The 24,358-nt window shown below is 43.4% G+C and overlaps 1 long non-coding RNA gene across 4 annotated transcripts; it reads left to right on the top strand.

The window, feature by feature from the left end:
* The first annotated feature begins 3,363 nt into the window (after nt 1-3,363).
* LOC137428908 (uncharacterized) lies at nt 3,364-11,139 on the top strand. Of its 4 annotated transcripts, none has more exons than XR_013623893.1 (7): nt 3,364-3,444; nt 5,966-6,050; nt 6,278-6,427; nt 6,573-6,739; nt 9,178-9,386; nt 9,500-9,616; nt 10,859-11,139. It is a non-coding gene; the product is annotated as an uncharacterized LOC137428908 (long non-coding RNA). The 4 variants fall into 4 exon arrangements; XR_013623894.1 differs by lacking the exon at nt 10,859-11,139 and adding an exon at nt 10,064-10,210; XR_013623895.1 differs by having other exon boundaries at nt 3,379-3,444; nt 6,624-6,739.
* Nucleotides 11,140-24,358: the final 13,219 nt, after the last annotated feature.

Genomic DNA, 24,358 nt, shown 5'->3' with positions numbered 1-24,358 from the left:
AGCCTGTGATGGATGCTTTGAAGAGGAACAGGTTGAGATGGTTTGGTCATCTGTTGAGGAAGGATGAAAGTGACTGGTTGAGAAGAGTGATGGAAATGAATGTAGAAGGAAGTAGAGGATGGGGAAGACCGAGAAAGACTTGGCTAAAGATGGTGGAAGAAGAAATGCGGGCAAGGGGGTTAACAAGGAGAGATGCAGAAAATAGGGCAAAATGGAGAAGATTGTCATGGGGACCGCAAGGCTAACCCCCGCTCTAGTCGGGAAAATGGCCTTTAAAATGCATGTTGTTGTTGTTGTTCCCTCAATCAAGAAAAGAGCATAAATTCACATTGTTTCGCTTTAAAGTTAATGACCGTACAGCTAAGCATATAGGCTCCACTTGTAGTATATAGTGTGAGTAACCTTGGCTGCATAAGGTTCATTGACATGTCTATGTCAGTGGATAAGGTAGGCCTAATTAATGGATAAGTGGCCCTCCATATGATGGATGGACAGCATCAGCAGGAGGGTGAAGGTTAGGTGAATTCTATGCATTTTGTGATTAGGCCTCAGCGCTATTCTGGTAACATACACGTACCTGATGGATTCAAAGGGATGTAGATGTACATGTTTTGCATCATCATAAACACACTGATTTTGAGTATAGTTACAAAGGAGAGACTTCTCTTAAATCTTTAAGTTTTAAAGCTTGATTAATGAGATAATAGGTGGCAGCATGCTATCTATGGGGAGCAATTTAAGTAACAAAACTTACCTCTCGTACTGCTTCTAATATCTTCTTGGATGTGTTGATGACTGATCATTAATAAAATGAGTTGGGTTGCAGTGAAAAGAGAACTTGACTACTTGATTCCTATTTTAAACTGACTATTTCCCACACATATACCGGTAAAGGTGTCACAAAAAGTAATACATGCAAAGTAACACGCCTGGCACCTTGTTGTCCAGGTTCAGGCTTCGTCAAATACATGCTATCTATCTATAATTCCAGTAATCTCTGTCTGTCTGTCTGTACGTTTGTTTGTTTGTCTGTGACCGCTGTTTCTCGACAACTACCGGTCCGATATACTTGAAACTTGCCAGGTATATTGCTGGGGACCCGAGGATGTGCCTTTTCAAGGTTTCATATTAATCGGACAATTACTTACCGAGCTATGTCCAAAAAACGATTCAACCAATCAGAGAGCAGCGAACGATCGCGTGTGCCGAACGTGGCGGGCACACTCTGCCTCGGATGGCACATTTGACAGCGTATTCATTTATTTCACGTTTGCAAACTATGTTGGCGTTAAACTATGTTTTACAACTAATAAAAACGAATTTGCGATTCATTCGCTTTCCTGCGCGTTTGTGCACGCGATGGCGATTTCTTTACCAAACTCCGGAAGCCGTTCGCTTTGGACCAAACCATTGCATGTAAATAGAGGGGGGGGATTGTCACCACTCGCAAGCCGTTCGCTTTGGACCAAACCATTTCATGTAAATAGAGGGGGGGGATATAATTTTAGATATAGATATAGTACGGGCATGCCCTAGTATTGATAATTGTGAGTAAATTACAAAGCCACAGAATCAAGAGATAAATTGGGCTTTTTCTCAGCTCAATCTAGCCGTCTAGCTTAATTTTGAGGTGGTGGCATTCTTGGGTGTCTGGCGGGCATAACCCACCACTGAAACTGTCTGGCAGTGGTCATTCATGATATCTGGGACTATGCCGAACATTTTCCAGTAAGTTTCACCAGGTTGACTCACGAGCTGATCTAGCTCAATTTTGGAGTACCGGTTATGTAAGTCTGGCGGGCGCACCCCACCATTGAAAATGTCTGGCAGTGGCCATTCATGATATCTGGGACTATGCCGAACTATTTCATGTAGGTTTCACCGGGTTAACTTACTAGCTGATCTAGCTCAATTTTGGAGTACCGGTTATGTAAGTCTGGCGGGCGCACCCCACCATTGAAAATGTCTGGCAGTGGCCATTCATGATATCTGGGACTATGCCGAACTATTTCATGTAGGTTTCACCGGGTTAACTTACTAGCTGATCGAGCTCAATTTTGGGGGTGGAGGCATTCGGGGGGGTCTGGCGGGCACAACCCACCACTGAAAATGTCTGGCATTGGTCATTCATGATATCTGGGACTATGCCGAACATTTTCCAGTAGGTTTCACCGGGTTAACTCACGAGCTGATCTAGCTCAATTTTGGAGTACCGGTTATGTAAGTAAGTCTGTTAGGCACAACCCACCACTGAAACTGTCTGGCAGTGGCCATTCATGATATCTGGGACGATGCCGAACATTTTCCAGTACGTTTCACCGGGTTAACTCACGAGCTGATCTAGCTCAATTTTGGAGTACCGGTTATGTAAGTCTGTTAGGCACAACCCACCACTGAAACTGTCTGGCAGTGGTCATTCATGATATCTGGGACTATGCCGAACATTTTCCAGTAGGTTTCACCAGGTTAACTCACAGAGCTGATCTAGGTCAATTTTGGGGTCCCTTTCTAATGGCCCTTTTGACCACACCCACCATAATGTGTCCGGCAGACGTCCATTTCCTTATATGGACATGCACATGGACCATTGCTATATACATGAAAATTAGTTAACTTTCCAGCTAGGCTGACCCCCCTGGGCTCCCGGTCTATATATATGATATGGTGACCTAGCGCCCCAGGTAACACAACAACGTTGTGCCGACGTCGGCATTTGGTTGATTGGTTGCAATCGAATTGGTGACGTCGGTCCGACGTTGTATAAAACCACCGTTTAGAGGCCATTTTTCCCCGCAAAGCGGGGGTTGGCCTTTTTGGGGACCGTGGTAGTTGTTGTTTTTTGGTCCCCTTTTTGAAGCAATGTTTTACGGCCGGATGCCCTTCCTGACGCCAACCCTTTTTGCCGCCTTCAACGACAAACAGGGAATTACCAGTGAACTTTGCAACCATTGCCAGTCTTATCAGCAACAGACAGGAATTACCAGTGAACGACGTTGTATATTGGTTGCAAATGCGACGTCTATTTTCCGACGTTCGGCTGACGTTGTGTCCTACACATCTTCACACAATGCTCTCGGTACGGAGAACCCAGATCGCGCCTTTTACGCTCCACCCGAGAAATCGGGTTCATCACGTGTAGTGTAGTGTAGTGGTCAGGCGTACCGGAAACACTTTGCAGACTGATCCAGAAACACCCTGAACTCTGTAAATCGGTTTTAAAATTTACAAAACAAACGGGGTTTTCACAATATAAAATTTTAACAATGTAAAATCCCCAGTATATCTTTTTCCCCTTAGCCGAGGTGTTTATGCATGGCGTATATAGAGCCTCGCGGCTCTGAAAACGACATTAACCCAAAATATGAAGAAGAAGAAGAAGAAGAAGAAAAGAGACGAAGAAGACAACAATCGTTTGTTTTGGATTGTTTGCTCCGTTACACGAAGGTAAAGTCCACTCGCGTTATCCGAAAATCCACAACATTATCCGGCGGAGTTATTTTCATTTTCTTCTGCAAGATTGTTAAAGTCTGTCTGATAATCCTTTATTATCACCTGCTTCACGGGTATAGTACAATTACTATGCAGGTACACGCGTTTGCTCGGGAAACAAATGACAATGAGGCCTTTGACTTTCGTTAGGCCTGGTTAATATACACGAGTTCTTGCTGCTCCCTAAACATTAATGTTGTAACTACAACTAGACATTTGATCATCCATTTAATAATCACACTTTGTAACGTGTGTCCGAGCGAGACTGGAACATTTTGTGGCAACACATTTTGTTCAAAAGCAACACGTGGTAACTTGTTACCGAGTCGCCGTGCATGATCGTATGACCTCTGACCCCACATCCGTGGGACTTATCTTCCTGATACTAAAATCTCTATTATTATTGACTTTATTAACCCCCGTCGGACTTGGTCCGAAACAGGGGTGGTGGGGGAGGAGAGGGGGCCAAGGATTGGGTCTTGTCTGTCTGTCCGTCCTTATGATTAAAAAATTTGTTACCTCCACCACCAAATGTGGATGGAGGTTGTTTTCACCCCTATCTGTTTGTCTGTCTGTTTGTCCGTTTGTAAACAAAATATCAGTTGTACACAAGTACAACATTTGAGAGCAGGGACATCGGCAGATCTGTGGGAGGGAGAGGGCTTGGGGGGAGGAGGCATAGGAAGGGAAGTGGGTAGTGGGAGAGGTATAAAACACATCACATGGACACTGCTAGGACTTCCAGGAAAGAAGTCGGTATTTCAAAAAAGTGGATCTGGGGTGAATTAACGGGGGTAGAAAAAAAATCAAGGTTTTGGATGGGAGAAGATAAGAGATGGTGGTGAACAACTGTTTTAAAGACCTGGAAGGAGGCGAGGGATGGAAGCGAGTGAAGGACTTTGTTCCAGAGGCGGCAGAAAAGAGGAATTGAAAGAGTGGAGGTGAATCGACAGTCTTGATTTTGGCAATTTCACCAGAAGAGGGTTGCTGGCAGATCTTGTGCGACCCGTAGGAATATTTGGGGGACAGACCTGGGGGAGCAAGGCCGGAGAGGAGCCAGTCGAAGACAGAAAGACCACCAACCTGCCTGCGGTGAGTGAGTGAAAGGCCCTCGGAGTTAGCTTCATCGCGGGAGATATGAAAATTATTTAATTTTTTAAGTGATTCTTCACTATTAGGGCCAAACATAGATAGGGCCAAAAACGATACATAGCAGGATAACTCAAAAAGTTGTGGACGGAATTGGACGAAACTTCATGGACCGGTTTGGTGTCTGACAAGGACAAATAGATTCGATTTTGTTGAAGATCCGGATCCGGATGCAGCTAGTAGAATTTTTTAAGTGATTCTTCACCATTGAGTGATATGGTCAACCAGGTGTAGGTATGCTCTATACTGCGTACTGTTCTAGTCCACCCTGTGCTCATTTAAAAATAAGTGCTCCCTAGTGTAAACATAATAAAAACAAGTCAGGAGACGACGATGGTTCACGAGTGAGCGGTATTCAATGACAAAGGACAGACTATAACCGAAACAGGCCCGGACAGGCCAGGCCTTGGAAATGTCAAAAAGAAGGTTACTGACCTTGAAATGAGATAGAAAATAATGTATAATCAGTTGTGGGGTTAGTTAGCTACACAATACCGAAAATTCGGTGAAAAATGAAATGAAAAAAAAAAGAGGAAAAAAATGAAAAATAAATAAATGAAAAATCGAACTCCGTGGGGCTAGACACATGACATTGGCCTAACCAAATATCGAAACCCCTGTCAGATTCCACCAAACCCCTCGGAGAAGATGTAGCTTGAAATCGATTACCGCCTAAAAATACATCTTTTTTGGGCGTGGCTCCGCCCACAATGGGCGCAATACGTCCACTCTAGGCAGGACACAACTAGATCATGATTTCATCCTCCCACCCAAGTTTCATCAAGATCGGATGATATCATCGGGTAGTTATGCTGCGGACAGACAGACACACAGACAGACGCACACACATGACGAATGTAGTGGTCACTTGATAACTCATGAACCAATAAAATGGCCCTGAGTGGGTCATTATGACGGTTGTGAGTGAGTGGACGGTTGACGTTGTAGTTCAGACCACTGCAGACCCCCTGGGAGCCTCCCTGATTAACCCCTGCGTGTGATCCCGATCAGGTAAGAACCTTCCTGAATGTGTCATTACCGCCAAGTTGGGTATACGCCTCGGAGTTAAGCTCGTTTCGGTCATTCATCCTCTTGGGGTCTTGACCCTGGGGACATGACAATAATATACTAGAGGACTATTTTTTTCAGTTGGACTGCATCTTTTGGGTATTGTTTAATTTTGTTTGGTTATATCATTTCATTTGGTCAGATGGTTTTCTAACAACTTGTCAAACACTTGATTACTTTCTTGTTTCTGTAATGCCTTGTTTTTTTGTTTTTTTTTGTTTTTGTTGCTTGTGCAAACTTTCCATTTGTTTAATTTCAGAAACTTACAGAAGAGGAAGATTGAAATTCTAAAAGGCTGTACTGTATACAGAGATGAAATATACAGACAACGACCGAAAAAGGAAGTAAGTTAATACACTAACAAATCAATATGTTTTATGGATACTAAAAATCTAAATTACAATTTAAAAATGTGTGTCTGTGTGTGATTTTTTTTACACGTACGTACATACTACACTGTTGCAGATCTTTGTAGGCTTTATTGTCATGCATGATAATATTTTCTATAATGTATACATTTATGATAAGATGTTATGTTATTTAATTGTCCAACGTTTGAATTGGTTTCCAGCAGGGTATGTGTCGGACGCTGATGATTACAGGCGGCCTATGAAATCAATGAAACCTCAAAAGGCTGTTAGAACTCCTCCACAAAAATCATTACCTGCCTTTCCATCACTGTTCTCAACCAATGATGGAATGTCAGTCGCATCTGGAAAGGGTAAGCAATTAAAATGCTGAAAACAAATTATGAACATAAAAATGTGACCGAAATTATTTTATGGAATAATTTGGATCAGGACAATTGTCATTTGTTACTGGTAACAGTTCATATTTGTGTGAAAGAAAATAATCTCTTTTTGCAGCAACGCAACGTCCGTGTTAGGCTCTTCACGTATCGTGTCATTTTAACACAGCTGAGAGAAGTTGCGTGGCCGGAACACAAGCTTCACTGCGGATGGAATCAATTTGTCAAGTCCAGCAAGCGTGACAACCTGTGATCCAGTGCAGGGCAGCCTTTCAAATATGTCTGGTTTGTGTTTGCTTGAGGAGTCTGTGTGTTCATGTACATTTTACTTTTCTTGTAGCTCGGATAATTACATTAAAATAATGTTGTTTTTGGTGATTTTTACCAGTTGGGATCTAAACAAAATGGCTTTAATGTGATTGATTTTGTATGTTTGAGTGTTTACCTGTAGAAAAAGATTACTTGTGCATTAGGGTGATCCTTTTTTTTTTTTTACTTTTAAAAGTTTAAGGTCTGACCCATTTGCCACAAAAACACTAAAATATTTTTGCAAAAAATCAATATTTAGAGGTTGCCCAAGGCCTTGAAAGCTTTACCATGTACGACTACGTGTATAATACATGTATAGGGGGAAGCTGTACAGTGCAACGGTAATGTTGCACTATTTGTGTATGTCAAGTAACATAACATATGTTTGACAGATTATTTGATGTATTAGGGTTTTTTTTTGTTGAATTATGCTTTTACTATACCAAGTTTTGATGAGTATATGACATACACAGATAGTGCAACATTACCCATTGCAACAGTTTTTCGTTCCCATCTTTCTTATTTGTCTTGTTCAAATACTTCTTTTTCCACAGATTATTTTGTGACATCAAATGATGGCAGTTGCTACTATAAATCACGTGAAAGTGTACCTTCTAGATTTGTACATTAAGGACATCAGAGGGTCTAAACTTCCATCCAACAGACAAGCTCTGGGATACTCCCTGTTTTTCCACTGTGAAAACAAGCATCCTGTCAGAAGGGCAGCAACACTAACAATTGAGAAAATCCTCACATTTTGGCAAAAGGCGAATATTCCAGTTCGACACAAGCAAGACTCGATCAAGAAGCTGGAATCCCTGTTTCTCCGATGGCAGGGTCTGAAGAAGCATGCTTCGAGGGAGCCACTCAGGAAAAGAATGAGGAAGATTTCAAAGACTGTTTTGATGACTTGTTTGACATTACGCATGCACAAGCCCCGAGCGTGATGACGATTGAAGAAGATGAGCAGTTACTCATGGTGCAGCGGGAAAAGGGACGCCATGGATGTATGGATAAAGTTGATAGGGTCCTGTTGCAAAAGCAAAAAACAGTTTGTCCTGTTTTAAACAGATAACATCCACCGGGGACCCAGGATGAGTGTGCAGAGGATTCTTGAACATGCAACGCATATCTTTGGATACAGTTAATCTAGAATTGAGTGTATCAAAAATGTACAGAATTTAATTTGCAACACTTAATGCTTTCACTTGGTATTAGTATGGCTTATCTTCATTAAAAATAGGAAAGACAAGTCAGGAGACGACGATGGTTCATGAGCGAGCGGTATTCAATGACAAAGGTCAAAACCGACTGAAAATATATAAATAGGAATGTATTATCTGTTATGAGACTAGTTAGCTACACAATACCGAAAATTTGGTTCGATTCCGATAACTTTGCAAATTTGACTTTTGTGACCTTGAAATGTCAAAACGAAGGTTACTGACCTTGAAATGAGATAGAAAATAATGTATAATCAGTTATGAGGTTAGTTAGCTACACAATACCGAAAATTTGGTTCGATTCCGACAACTTTGAAACTTTGACCTTTGTGACCTTCAAAGGTCAAAGGTCGAGGATTCTGAAATTTGTTGGAAAACTTGTATTTCATTATGTATGTGATAATATAAGATCATGTACGACATTTCACCCTATCAGGAAGCGAACAATGTAATAAAACCATCAAAAATCGACTTTTCTATAAATTTCGTGACCATGTGACCTTGACCTTGGGGCGAAAATGAAAAATCGAGCTCAGTGGGGCTAGACACATGACATTGGCCTAACCAAATACCGAAACCCCTGTCAGACTCCGCCAACTCCCTCGGAGAAGATGTAGCTTGAAATCGATTACCCCCCAAAAAGACATCTTTTTCGGGCGTGGCTCCGCCCACAATGGACGCAATACTCCCACTCTAGGCAGGACACAACTAGATCATGATATCAACCTCCCACCCAAGTTTCATCAAGATCGGATGATATCACCGGGTAGTTATGCTGCAGACAGACAGACAGACACACACAGACAGACACACACACATGACGAATATAGTGGTCACTTGATAACTTGTGAACCAATATGAACGATAAACTGTTGTTCTGTGCAGCTTCCCCTATACACGTACATGGTAAAACTTCAAGGGCCTTGGGCGACCTCTAAATATTGATATTTTTCATTGAAGATTTTACACAGTGTTTTTGTGGCAAATGGGGCCTCTTGGCTTGATCAGACCTTAAACTTTTGTGAATTTTTTTTTTACCCCAAATAAGGACCACCCTATTGTGCATAAATGCATAGTAAAGGTTATATTTCCTACACAAGGTTGACACGCAACTTCATGCATGTAAGTATTTAAGGTGCAATAAGTCATTGCTTTTCCTTTTTGACACAAAATTATTTTCTTTTTTTATAGACGAGCACAAGAGAATATTCACAATACTTGAAGAAATAAAACAACACATGAAACGACAAACGGCAATGCTCAAAACCGTACTTGAGCGACCGCAGACACAGGAGGTCAAATGGTCCATCATGGACAAGTTCGATTTTCCCTTGAAAACGATGGAGGACGTTCGAATGGCAGAGGAAATGCTGGCAGACAATGCAACTGAAAAGGCACTGGTACGCTTCAAACCGTTTGTTTTTCATCTATTTTATAATTATTCTAAAATACAGGTTTATTCTCCTGTACAAGTTTATGTGTGTAAACTTAAGTATTTCAATTTTTTCCTCAGTTGCAGCAAGCAAAGCTTCAGTTACTGAAGCTCAGTGTGAGGACATAATCAAATCGTGGCTGAAATACAGTGCTGACAGAGATGGCGGGCGCAAGAGTAGGGACGCATGCATGAAAGGTAATTACAAAAGTTGATAATTTTGTCTCTGCCAATCTTAATAATGGATGTGCCTGAAGTTTGTGTGAACTTGCCAAAGCACTTGGTCACCATTGTATCCAAATATCAGCTTCACAGCTCAAAAAGTGCCTGAGATGTCACCCAGACTTATTAACGAACAAGAAAGCAAACGCAGTAAAAACTGAGTAACGTGTACCCCCTTTTCTTAAATTGTATCCTTCGGCACGTGACATCACTGAGCACCTTTGGTGCCCGGTGTGGTGACACCACACTTGACATGACACCTGCATACACAATGGGAGAGAGGAGTGGTGAGGAAGGGGGAATTGTGCAATATATGGTATTAATTTCACCAGAAATTGTGCAATATATGGAGAGAGAAATACACAATTTTTCATTAAAAGTTATTAATTTCACTTTCACCACATACAAGGCTTTCATCGGCAGCTCAATGGAATACTGCTCTCCCCTCTGGGCTGGTGCTCCTGCCTCACACCTAGCTCATCTTCACGCTGTTGAAACCAAAGCGTTCAGAATCATTGGAATCTCCCGTGATGAAGCTACCTCCGAGGGCCTTTCACTTACTCACCGCAGGCAGGTTGGTGGTCTTTCTGTCTTCTACCGACTCCTCTCCGGCCTTGCTCCTCCAGCTCTCTCTGGGCTCTGTCCCCCAAATATTCCTAAAGGTCGCACAAGATCTGCCTGCAACCCTCTTATGGTTAAACTGCCAAAATCAAGACTCTCTGCTCACCTTCACTCTTTCATTCCTCTTTTCTCCCACCTCTGGAACAAACTCCCCCACTCCATTCAATCCCACCCCTCCCTCCAGGTCTTTAAAACAGCTGTTCACCACCATCTCTTATCTTCCCCCATCCAAAACCTTGATCTCTTCTACCCCCGCTAATGTCACCCCAAATCCTCTTTTTTGAAATACCAACTTCTTTCCTGAAAGTCCTTGGTGTCCTTGTGTTTATACTTCTTCCACCCCCCCCCCCCCTTCCCACGCCGCCTCCCCCCAAGCCCTCTCCCTCCCACACATTCCCGATGTCCCTCACAAATGTTGTGTTTATGTGCTTCCCCTTCTCTCCCCATCTTGTCTACCCCTCCCCTTTTTATACACTTTGTTTGTTTGTCTGTTTGATTTGTTTGTGTGATAAATGTTAGCTCTTTCACGAGCCTCGATTATGTATACAAAAAAAGAATTTTTTAAATATTTTTTTTCCGCTTATCATACCATTACAGGTGCCGAGGCTGAAATTATCGATGTTGAAATTGTCGCTGATGCCATCAATAATGAAAGTATCGTTGATGCCTTCAATGATGCTGAAATTATCGATTTAGCCCTTCGTGCCTTCCCTAAAGATGTTTTTTCTGAGGACTCAGACTTTTAAATTTAATGCAGAGTTCATTTTTTCTTTGAATGATTGTTTTGTTTTTTCTCTCTCTTTGAATGTCCTTTTTTTCAATTCTCATATTAAAATGTAATATATTTTCATAAATCTGAATAAAGCTCGTTACTCTGGGTTATTGTCGTTATTCTAATCCACATCAGCTGATCAAATAGTCTGACACCTGGTGTGCATATTTATCATCGTGAAAGCGAGAGCCGAGAATGCAAGTTAATTCCGAGATCAACAACATGGCGGTCGGTCGTGTTTGTTTCAGATAGCTTTGGTGATTAAAACCATGACAATGAGGTACTCTTCTCGTTTCTTTCCTCACACTGCCTCACTTTGGAACTCTTTGCCAGCATCCTGTTTCCCCTCCAATCCTAACTTATTTTAGTTCAAGACTAATGCAAATACATTATAGGCAGATCATGGTCATCTAGGGGTCGTACACAAAATAATTGACTCTTTTTGACACCGCCACCCACTTCACTCCCTCGGCCCTGCCACGTTCTGTGATGCACTGGAAAATACCCACTCACCCTCCAAAGCTTGTTTTGTCTACGACATTGAATTGTGCGTGTTTTTTGTTTTTTTTAAATAATAAATTTTAAATGTTTTTTAAAGCAGAATGAAGCCTGTGACTGTTCTTCAAGCTGTGGCTAACATGGTGCAGGTAGGTATTCCTCTATTTAAGTCCAGGATGCGTTCCTGGAAAGCAGGGTGTAAATTGAAAAGGCATAAGCCGAATGTGGTTTTTCCCATTAATTTAAATGTAAATATTAAAGGTGTTAAAAGGCGTTAAACCGAATATCGCAGGCATCAATCAAAAAGTGTTCCTTCATTTTTCCATGGTGTTAAACCGAAAATGCGTAAAATGAATGTGTGTAAATAGAGGAATGCCGGTACTTCCACCCAACATAAGTGCCCCAAAGGAGGAAAACACAAAGTACAGAACTAAATTATTTGAAGAAAAGGAGGAAGAATGGTGTCCTTAACGTAATATGGTATGTACCATGTCTGGAAAATTATGCAAGGATGAAAACTAAAAATAAACAATTAAACCATGCAAATTAGCATGGGGTTAGCTTGTGGGTTAAGGTGGCTGTTTAAGATCTTAGGGACTTGAGTTTGAGCACCTATCATTCTGTTGAAATAACACCAGATGGGTTGACTCAGCCTGTCATCCTTCTGAGGTTGGAAAAATGAGTACTATACTAGCTTACTGGGGTAATAAGCCATTTGAGTATCCTGCGTCGACATGGCGATCTATCCAGGACTGTACTCCTTGTAGACAATGGAACTCCTTCGGCACTTCTTATATGCGTCTCACAGCATGAAAGGAATGGTGTATTTATTATTAATTCATTTAAAGGCGTTATTTGAAGTGCATAACTATTCCCTAAGTTAGGAACCTCAATGAAAACGTAGCAGAATTGGAGGACCTGTTACGTTTGTGGGGGTAGAGGATGGAATACCATAGTGGAAGCAGGATTGTATAGGGATAGCATGGACCGTTGACGCTTATGAGACATCTCGATGTGTTTAAGCAGGGAAACTGGAGCTTAAGTTGTTTACGTGTCTTCACACGAGGGGTGAAGCTATGGTAATTAGATAGGGGTTAAGATTAGTTATCCCCCAGTATGTGATTGACCTCGGTTGTTTTTCCCTATGTTTTTACAACTAGTACACCCGCTAACTACGGGAGGGGCAGAAAGGGTCATTCCTCTTTGGGGTACATAGATTACAGTTGATCTATGGTCCGGTCTCAAGAACATTGGGTGTGTGTTCATTTACCAAGCTTCTTGTGGAGAGGTCGCCAAGTGGTTTAAGCATTTGAGCAAGCATTCCATTCAAAACCGTTAAGGAACGGCTGGCTTGGCAAGCGCAAGCTAGCTGCTTGGTAAATGAGCACACCCCGGGCTTCCTCCCTTTCAGTTTCATGTTAAACAGAAGGAGCGAGTTTTAAAAGTTCACTACGGAAAACGCCACGTTAGCGCCAGGAAGGGTCATGTTATTAACCCAACACTTATGGGGTACCTAGAGTACAGTAGATCTTGGCTCAGTTCTGTAAGTAAAACCTACCTCATGCATGTCGGGATTCCTCCAAATTTCTTCACTTAGTGTTATAAACAGCTCATCGGCTGTTCGGCTCATCGGCAACAGCGAGTTGCCGATGGCTCATCGGCAACAGGCTCATCAGCAACCAGGCTCATCGGCAACAACAACAGCGAGTAAATGAGACACAAGATGAGCGATCAACCAGGCTTAATGAACAGGCTCATCGGCAACAACAACAGTGAGTAAATGAGACACAAGATGAGCGATCAACCAGGCTCAATGAACAGGCTCATCGGAAAAAACAACAGCGAGTAAACGAGACACAAGATGAGCGATCAACCAGGCTTAATGAACAGGCTCATCGGCAACAACAACAGCGAGTAAACGAGACACAAGATAGGCGATCCACCAGGCTCAATGAACAGGCTCATCGGCAACAGCGAGTAAATGAGACACAAGATGAGCGATCACCCAGGCTTAATGAACAGGCTCATCGGCAACAACAACAGTGAGTAAATGAGACACAAGATGAGCGATCAACCAGGCTCAATGAACAGGCTCATCGGAAACAACAACAGCGAGTAAACGAGACACAAGATGAGCGATCAACCAGGCTTAAGGAACAGGCTCATCGGCAACAACAACAGCGAGTAAACGAGACACAAGATGAGCGATCGACCAGGCTTAATGAACAGGCTCATCGGTAACAACAACAGCGAGTAAATGAGACACAAGATGAGCGATCAACCAGGCTTAATGAACAGGCTCATCGGCAACAACAACAGCGAGTAAATGAGACAAGATGAGCGATCAACCAGGCTCAATGAACAGGCTCATCGGCAACAACAACAGCGAGCAAATGAGACACAAGATAGGCGATCAACCAGGTTTAATGAACAGGCTCATCGGAAACAACAGCGAGTAAATGAGACAAGATGAGCGATCAACCAGGTTTAATGAACAGGCTCATCGGTAACAACAACAGCGAGTAAATGAGACACAAGATGAGCGATCAACCAGGCTCAATGAACAGGCTTATCGGCAACAACAACAGCGAGTAAATGAGACACAAGATGAGCGATCGACCAGGCTTAATGAACAGGCTCATCGGAAACAACCGAGTAAACGAGACAAGATGAGCGATCGACCAGGCTTAATGAACAGGCTCATCGGCAACAACAACAGCGAGTAAATGAGACACAAGATGAGCGATCAACCAGGCTCAATGAACAGGCTCATCGGCAACAACAACAGCGAGTAAATGAGACACAAGATAGGCGATCGACCAGGTTTAATGAACAGGCTCATCGGAAACAACAGCGAGTAAATGAGACACAAGATGAGCGATCAACCAGGTTCCATGAACAGGCTCATCGGTAACAACAACAGCGAGTAAATGAGACACAAGATGAGCGATCAACCAGGCTCAATGAACAGGCTCATCGGCAACAACAGCGAGTAAATGACACAAGATGAGCGATCGACCAGGCTTAATGAACAGGCTCATCGGCAACAACAACAGCGAGTAAATGAGACAAGATGAGCGATCAACCAGGTTTAATGAACAGGCTCATCGGCAACAACAGCGAGTAAATGAGACACAAGATGAGCGATCAACCAGGCTCAATGAACAGGCTCATCGGAAACAACAACAGCGAGTAAATGAGACACAAGATGAGCGATCAACCAGGCTCAATGAACAGGCTCATCGGCAACAACATCAGCGAGCAAATGAGACACAAGATGAGCGATCGACCAGGCTCAATGAACAGGCTCATCGGCAACAACAACAGCGAGTAAATGAGACACAAGATGAGCGATCAACCAGGCTTAATGAACAGGCTCATCGGCAACAACAACAGCGAGTAAATGAGACACAAGATGAGCGATCAACTAGGCTTAATGAACAGGCTCATCGGAAACAACAACAGCGAGTAAATGAGACACAAGATGAGCGATCGACCAGGCTTAATGAACAGGCTCATCGGCAACAACAACAGCGAGTAAATGAGACACAAGATGAGCGATCGACCAGGCTTAATGAACAGGCTCATCGGCAACAACAACAGTGAGTAAATGAGACACAAGATGAGCGATCAACCAGGCTTAATGAACAGGCTCATCGGCAACAACAACAGCGAGTAAATGAGACGCAAGATGAGCGATCAACCAGGCTTAATGAACAGGCTCATCGGAAACAACAACAGCGAGTAAATGAGACACAAGATGAGCGATCAACCAGGCTTAATGAACAGGCTCATCGGCAACAACAACAGCGAGTAAATGAGACGCAAGATGAGCGATCAACCAGGCTTAATGAACAGGCTCATCGGCAACAACAACAGCGAGTAAATGAGACACAAGATGAGCGATCGACCAGGTTTAATGAACAGGCTCATCGGCAACAACAACTGCGAGTAAACGCGACTGAGGAAGAGTGTGATGCAAGACACGAGGCAAACCGTCACCGCACTGCAGAAGCACGAGCTCAGGCCCGGACACCAAGTAACAAAAGTAGTCCTTGAGCCAGACCAAAAGTAATGCTCCGGGGGGGGGGGGGGGGGGAGTAATTCTCATTATGATTTTCCATTAGACCAATGTCTCAAGTGTCAGAAAAGGTGTGATGGACATCTGAGAACGGTAGCTTAGTGCCCGGATGGACGCCATCTTTGAAACCACCCAGCTCGAAAATGCCCATTTGGTGGGGTACATTGTTGCACGTGTATCTGGACTTCTATACTAGCTATCGATGTGCGGTTGACGACTAAATATACGTCCGATGTGTACCGTCTAAATAAAAAATAATATGAAGCATTTTGTTTTAGATTAATTATTATAAAAATCAATTATCGAAAAAAAATCATATATTTTTCAATATTTTATTATTAGACTTGTACTTTTTTTAGTGAAACAACACTGGTATGGTTTTCCAAATTATGCATTGTGCTACACCGTTTATCTGTCTATAAAAATAACTCAAAAACTAAAACATATCATCCACCACGAGTTTACAACAAATAAATGTAAAGAGGCATAAAATGACTTAGGCCGCCGCTGGCATTATCTATTCTGACGATAACGCAAGTTAGGAATGTCGTACGGAGAGGATTTTAACACCATACGATATCTAATAAGCAGGCGGAAATTGTTACATAGGAAATCTGCACTTTGGTGGCCATCTTGGATTTCAAAATGGCCGCCAATTATATTAATTATTCATTACTAGAGTTTGGAAAGACGTATGGAGCTGATTTTAACACCATACGATGTATATTCCTAATAAGCAAGCGGAGGTATCATTGAACATGTCATGTTTTAGTCAAATAACACCGGTATGATCTTCCAAATTATACATTTTGCTAAACCGTTTATCTGTCTATAAAGATTTTCAGGCAATTTGGCCTGCATTATAATAGAGAACAACATATGCTATACAATATACAGTGCACACAAAGTTAATCATCAGAGTCGCCATCAGAGTCATTGGCATCCTGAGCCACGATAGCATCATCCTGCACCATGTTGGAGCATCCCTGCAGCTTACACACAACAGTGCACTTCAACCCATTCAGTATGCAGGAGCAATCTGACGGTCGACACGTCCTTCTGCATGTGCATGAGATGAGATTCAAGACGACATCTGGAGCTGGTAGACCCGCCATCCATCGGATTGTGAGCGAACCGCCATCATCGAGTTCCCAACCATGTCCTGCTGATGGTGTTGGGACGTCTGGTAGGTTTTCAAGGCTGCGTCGCCAGATAGCCGCCTGATAGTTGGCCCTAAGCGTATGCTGCATCAAGGAGTCTTCACAAGGCGGCAATTGTCCAGATTCGATCTGGCCCTTCTTTGCACAGAACATGTGATAACGGAGCGAATTAACACCGACGATCTTCGTGTTCTTGGCGTACAGCTGACACGTGAAGGCCTGAATGCTATTGAAGACGTCTGTTGGTACATTCCACGAAGATCCCAGATCTGTGAATGCTTGAAGATACAGCTCATTCGCTTGCACAAGCTTCAAAGCCTTTATCTTTCCTTGGCTAGCCAGAGCACTCACAGTGTCACACCCGCTCCATGCATGAAGCCCTGGCAATGCACTGCAAACTCCAGACCCCAATACCGCAGCCAACTTTCCAACGTCGATCATTCTGACTCGAACCTTTGTTCCTCGTCTGATGAAGAGCTGACTATCGATGGTTCTGCTGAGATGAAGACTGATGATCAGAACGTCGGTGTCATCTGCCACTAAGATGATCGTCTTGTAGTGGGTAGCGGCGTGCTTTGCGTGGAGAAACATATGCGTGTCTGCTTCCTCGTGGCTACATTTGAGTGCTTGCACCAACTTCCACCTATCGCGGGTCAGTACCACACATTTTTCACCACAGGTGACATACAGTGTTCTGTTGCCTAGCTTTTCGCGATTTGTTTCATGTTTCCACGACTCCGCCAGAAACACAACCAGTTTCTCCTTTGTCTGGCTGCAAGCAAGGAGACGCCGCCAGTTCATGATTTTGTGTGCGGGTCTGATCTCGCTGAAACTGATGCCTTCATTTGAACCGCGGTTCACACGCTCAGCTGCTTTGATGGATTCTTCTGTGTATGTGTCAAAGACAACATCGATGCGCTCACTGCCTTGACCAGCGTGAAGCGCTGCAGCAAGGATGCGGTCAGATAGTTCTTCGAACGTGTCGTTCTCGCCATGCATCTTTTGTATGAGAGCCATCGCATCAATTATTGTTGCACTTCGCTTGTCAACGCTCTCGGCTGGTTCCACAAGACCTTCCATGTGTTTCGCAAGTGCAGCTTTGTTCGTTTTTTTCATTGACCCATCAACGTTTGCCAAAGACCATGGTAACGGCCCTAGTGGGTGACAAAGGACAAGTTGCATGTCGAGGTTCCTTGTCTTGGCGATGAGTATCATGGTGGCAAACAGTTGTCTGTCAGCTCTCAGGACGATCTCCTTGTTTGTGCCCTTCACAACTTTCTGCTTGATCTTACCAAAGGTCTTCAAGTTTAGCTTGTTCAATGTGTCATGAAAGCCTGTTCCCTCTTCAAGACGTTTCTGGAAGCTTTGATACGCCGCTTCCCCCTTTTGCAGGGTGTTGAGTGTGAAGAAGCAGCTCTTCGTTTGGAAAAGAAGTCCACAAATAGCCTGAAAAATGACGCAGCTTTTTATTAAAACCAACTTATACAGATCCGGAGGAGACAAGACATCTACAGCAAGAGCCAGCTTCATGCCAAGTCAAGCCTTCCTGGAAACACATTGATTCTCATTCACTTATATATGAATACGATTATCAGAAAATCTCCGAGAGGACAAAGCGACTGGCGAGAGTCCCTTCCACCGTTATCCCTAGCCCCCACCGTCATCCGCTGTCATTCGGGGGAGTCAGCCCTTCCTTATCATTCGGACCAAATGTTTCTCTGGGCTCCGAGAAAACAGAAATGTAACTCACAGAGAGAAGAGTGCATGCTTGGCCAAACAAACCCATATATTTTATGGGTTTGTTTACATGAGTAATTCAAAGCATGTTTATACAGAGTCATGCGTCGCTGTGATTAATACAAAATATATATGTTTATGTCTGCAATCTAAACATTCTACTAGCGTTACACAAAATCACGCGCGTGAGCGTGATTTTACGACCGGCCTTATCTAGCCTTGAAAAAGCACACGTATACAATTTGTCCAGCACGACCGAAGCGAGCCTTTCCTCATCCAAAACTAAAACGAAGCAAAAACCCTTTATTAACTTTTTGAAAATAGCATTTTTAAACAACATTTAAATCATAACACATTAGCAACCAACGTCTATAACTGAACTTTAGGTAATAACAAATCTACAACTTGACATTCCTTCCTCTTGTCTCGTCGAGACAAAGTATCTTAAGAGACAACGTGCCACATCGGGCTTTATTGAAAAATAATTGTGTAATGCGGGTATTGAAAAAATAATTGTGTAATGCGGGTATCTCCCAAGGGCATATCGTGCGCCCAAAGCGCCTCGCCCGTGCATTTGGCGAACGTGTCGTGTGGTGCGTGCTCGGAGCCTGAGGGCTCAGAACATGAAAGTCCATTAACGTTTCGGATCCACAACGAAGGTGTCTGGTCCAGATGAGGTTCTGCTCCGCCAGAGGGCCACCACCTCCCCTGCGGAACTTGCTCCCCCCACCCTTTGCAGACCCAGTCCTTGCAGATCTTCGAAGTTAATCAACGATCATGCCCATGAGGTCCCTCACGTGCTGCTGTTCTGGGGAATACATAATATTGTCAGTATCTTGTGTCTCAATTTCCTGGTCAGGGTACAGAGCGTAAAAATCCGATTCACTTGAAGCATTTGAACTTAATACATATGGAGCAAAGAGAGGGACTTCCTTTATGTCAAAGTCTCCCTTGGGCGCCTGGTCGGCTTGCGGGTCTAGGATATCCACGTCGGGTCCCTCGACCGCCAGACCCAGCGTCGCAATCAGATCCATAGTTGGGTTGAAAGGGGGCGTGCAGCTGTCAGCTTGTAATACATAAGCAGCGTTAGCCAGTACACGCAAGGGGTTTATAGCACAAGTATCACAGTCATCACATACACCGTTACAGGCAGCAGCCAGTTCCCACATGGGATCCGCACAAGTATCACAGTCATTACAAAATTCAATGCAATTTTCTGGAGCGTTGGTCGCAACTGCCTTGTTGAAGGACCCGTTCAGGTCGACGGCCTCTGTGGTCAGAGCCATAGTCGTTGTCGGCGGCTTCTTCACTTTCCATCCTGTAAAATACTTTCTCATACAGAGGAGGACTAGAGATTTCATTAGTGCCCCCCAAATTACTACCCCGATTATCACAGCCAGTGCGGTCAATAACCACTTCACTATGGTGCCCGTCCATCCCTGGAACCAGTCAGTGAGCCAGCTAAATGTATAAGAATTTTCGCGCGCGATCCGATCGATCGTCAGGGCGTGGCTAGTTTCCCTTAGTCTCACTATTGCGGCTGACACTCCTTCAGATGGATCGGGTATGTAAGTGCAACATTTTCCCTCTATAATTCCGCATACCCCTCCTTTCTCTGCCAGGAGCATGTCCAAAGCCACCCGATTCTGCATCACCATTGTACGCATGTGAATTACCGTGTCCAATAGTATGTCATGAGCCGTAGCGGTGTCGTTTGCCACCTTTTCTAGGGTCAAAGCCAATTTGTCTATCCGGAAACTATCCATGACTGTGCCCGCTCCTGGGAAGAAGAAACCAAACACCTTTTCCCATAGACTCCCGTGTAGTTTAGTGGTTCCATCTTCGTTCATGACTGACCTCTTATAACGCCTGTCCAAGGACTTTGGGTCTAGCTCATCCAGTATCTCAACGTCAGGAAGGACTGAACCCAGATAACATGTGCCCCCCCAATTATTTGGTAAATAGGGGTAAGCCTTGTCGCCGCATATAAACATTGTCCCATGGGGTGGGACCAGGTGGGTGGATAAGCACTGGAGTCCCTTTACCACCCCATTAATCCTACTAACCCCCCTAGAGAATGTTATAGCCGTTATGTTGTGGTTGCGTTTATCTTGCAGTACTATTCGTAATGTAATCCCCGAGCTCCCTTGTCCCAGCTTCCCGGGGAGAGTGTAGGCGCATTCTGATTCTCCCATACGCAAGTGGCCGGAACCCTGGAGGCAGACCCTCCCTTTCTGTGGTTTGACCCAGACGGGGGCAGGCCTCTCGGCCACATGGGCAATCATTGACGGGCGATAATTAAATTGTCGATTGCAACTCTTGCCGTTGTCAACCCCTTCTCTTTCCAGCGTGGTGACTAAACATGGGGAATCGATAGGTTGTGAGCAGAGGTCATTGAGGGACAGAGGTAGCACTATCATGTGTATTCCTGTGGTGCCTGCTTGGGGGAAGTGCATGCACGACCAGCAGTGTGTCCTATTTTGAATTGTTGCCACCTCCCTGGCCACTTTCCAATATGTGTTTTCACCCTTCTTTGGGGCCTTATTCTGGGGTTGTGGCGTGAGTATGTATTCGATGCATGGTATGTAGTTCTTTTCGCCACCGGCCGCGCCAGGGGTCCAGACGCTGCACCGGACCTGCATGGTCATGTCTTTCCCTAGGCGTGTGCGTGTTTGTAGCTTAAAATCAGGGGTTCCCCATTGGTATCCTGGTTGGGCCAAGGTCTTAATGCTAGCTTGCCCGTCTTCCCGGAACTCTCGTTGCTTTTGTAGTACCATGCCAACGCGTCCAGGCCCTGCCGACAGTGCTAGCCAATTTATGTTCACCCAATTTGTGTGCAGGGCTTTCTGTTCGAAACATGGTAGTGATACTCTTTGTCCCCATGTTACGGTGAGGTGTCGGGTTTCGTTTTCGCATCTATTGGAATCGGAGTTTCCCCTAGCTGCTGTCGCTATCAATAGTATTGTACCTATGATTAGGCCCATCCTTACTGTGGTTGCTGTGGTGTAGTGTCTGGTGCTTGTATGGCCAACTTACAGTGCGTGGCGTGGATCCACGAGGTCTTGCCCTCGCAAAAGACTGCCGTTGGTGTATTCAGCAACACCTGGACTGGTCCCTTCCACCTTGGTTCCAAGGCGTTCTTGCAGGTGAAGTGCTCCACGAACACCTGGTCTTTTCCTCTGGTGGAACACCTGGTCCACAAGTCTCCTGGGAACGCCTGGTCTACAGGTCTCCAATTCATAGATTCAATTCATTCAATTCATAGTTTCATAGAACACCTTTTCTCCAATTTCCTAATCCACTTTTTTTCAAGTGGATCCAATTTTATCCAATATTCAATTTTTAAATTCAATCCCATTTAATCCAGTCCAATTCAAATTAAATTCAATCCTTCTCTCAGCATCCCATTACCTGTTTCCAACATCAATAAAAATAAAATTATAAAATTAATAAAAAATCAATCATCTCAACTCTCAAATCAAATCAAAAAATCAATCAAAATCATAAAAAAATCAATAAAATAATAAAATAAACGAAAATTACCTCAGCGAGAGTTTCAACTAGAATTAACACAAACAAACCACCATTAACCTCCATTAACACAAGCAAACCACCATTAACCTCCATTAACACAAACAAACCACCATTAACCTCCATTAACCTCCATTAACCTCCCCCTATTATTTATTTATTTTCACGAATAAACAAATAATAGAAATAACCTGGTCTACTTCCAATTTCAATTCTGGTCAGTTCTGGTGTCTGGTCACACACAATGTTTTCCTCACCCACTGTGATTCGCTCAAAATAGATTCTCACTGTTATGTCTGAAATTCGTCTCATGAAAACCCATTCAAGAGTCCGGTGTAACGGACAGCCAAACACATAGACACGCCGAAGACCCTAGGGTACCCATCAAACTAGCTTGTCCGCAGATCCACAACACAGCGAAACATGTAACTTTACTAAAATAATCACTTACTCATAACTAATACTCATAATAACTCATAATTACTTATGTAATTACTCATACCAATACTTACTTAAAATAATGTAATATCCCAATCTTCACCCCCTATGCAAATCGAAGCACCCCGGACGATCCACAACCAATATCAACCACTGTAGCCGCCTTCCCGATTCCAGGCAGCCACACGCAGCCACATACATCTCCCTCCACGTCACACAAGACAACAGCCAACGAGTGTGTCCACCACACAGAAACCTTTGGCAATGCAACAACCGAACTCCCAGACAACCAACAACAAAACCCAATCCATCTCCATGGCTCATCAAGCAGTTCCAACTTAATCCAGCTTCACATACCGATTTCCCCAAAAACTCGTGAAACTTCACCCCCATTCTGGAAAAAACCCTGGACTAAACCCTGACACCCTAAATAACTTCAGACTCATCTCCAACCTACCCTTTCTGTCAAAAGTTTTGGAACGTGCTGTGGCCACTCAACTCAAACATCACCACTCTGCCAATAACCTGTATGAAACATCCCAATCCGGATTCTGCTCCAGCCACAGTACTGAAACTGTTCTCCTCAAAATCACCAGCGACCTTTTCTCTCCTCTGATGCCGGCAACCTCAACATTTTCATCCTCCTCACCTCAACGCCTCCTTTGACATCATCAATCACACCATCCTCCTCACCCTGTTTAGACCAGCTTGTGCCTATTAAACCCAAATCAGTTCACTCCCAAGCCCACAAGGACCACCTACTACTCTCAAATTATCCACTCTGGCTCCGGAATCCCAAAAGCACTCTTCTCTACAATAAACAAACTAAATAAACAAACTTTACAACGTGAACAAACTCCTCAGCGCCCTGGATACCACCACCTGTCATTCAGAGTAGACAACAGCATCTCCTTTCTGGCTTTCAGCATCTCCTTTCTCCTTTCTGGCATCCAAATAAAATTCTGGCTTCAAATCAACTTCCTCGAACTTAACTATGATAAATCTAAATTAATCTTCGTTTGCCTAAAACCACTCACCAAATTCACCCATAACTTTGCCCCCAACATCGATGGTCATTTGAACACAAATTGAACAAAATTAATCGAACAAAACACTTCCATTAACTCGACATTCTTTTCACAGCACAAAGTTCACTTGAACATCCTTTTCCTGGATACTCCCTCTTTATTTTTATACCATACCATGCTTCTCCACTTGCAACCCAAATATTTTCCATGAAATAAATAAAATGAATTTTATGAATCTTCTCATTATTCGAAAGTTTACAAAATGTCCCAAATCTGTATATTATTTTCTACTGTGGTTATATTAAGCCATTATTTTACAAAATCCAACTTTCAATAAACTGAAAAATGCTTCGCCATGGAATAGTCCACCACTCATATAAATAATCATAAGAGTTCTGCGAAACATCTCCATCTTTAAAACTTAGCCAACCAATTTTAAACCACATGTTTTCCCCCCAAAAAACAAGTCACATTCTTTGTATATTGCCAACATTGTTCATCGTTTAAGTATCATCCAGAACTAAATTTTTATAAACCATCAACTTGTAGATGCATTTATTTATATCCCATTAACCCAAGAACTCTCAATTGCTTGGTTATATTTTAGTAATGTCATATATCCATATTTCTTTTCCAAAATGTTCCTGATATACACATTAATCCCATCTGTCTTTGTTTCCAGATCAACTCGAATCAAGAAATCGACACAAATCCTTATTACCTCCAATCAGTCACACTGCACATCATTCCCCGTCCTTGATGGATAATTTTACATCCAGATGGGCACAGCATCCCATTTTTGGCGACCCAGCCCTGAAACAAGCCCCTGGACTCCTTGCAGGCTGGACCAAA

Source organism: Myxine glutinosa, chromosome 6 (genome assembly GCF_964187855.1).
Source record: "Myxine glutinosa chromosome 6, kmMyxGlut1.1, whole genome shotgun sequence".
Lineage (NCBI taxonomy): Eukaryota > Metazoa > Chordata > Myxini > Myxiniformes > Myxinidae > Myxine > Myxine glutinosa.
Note: the sequence above shows the minus strand (reverse complement) of the source record. Positions and strands in the feature narration are given on the sequence as shown.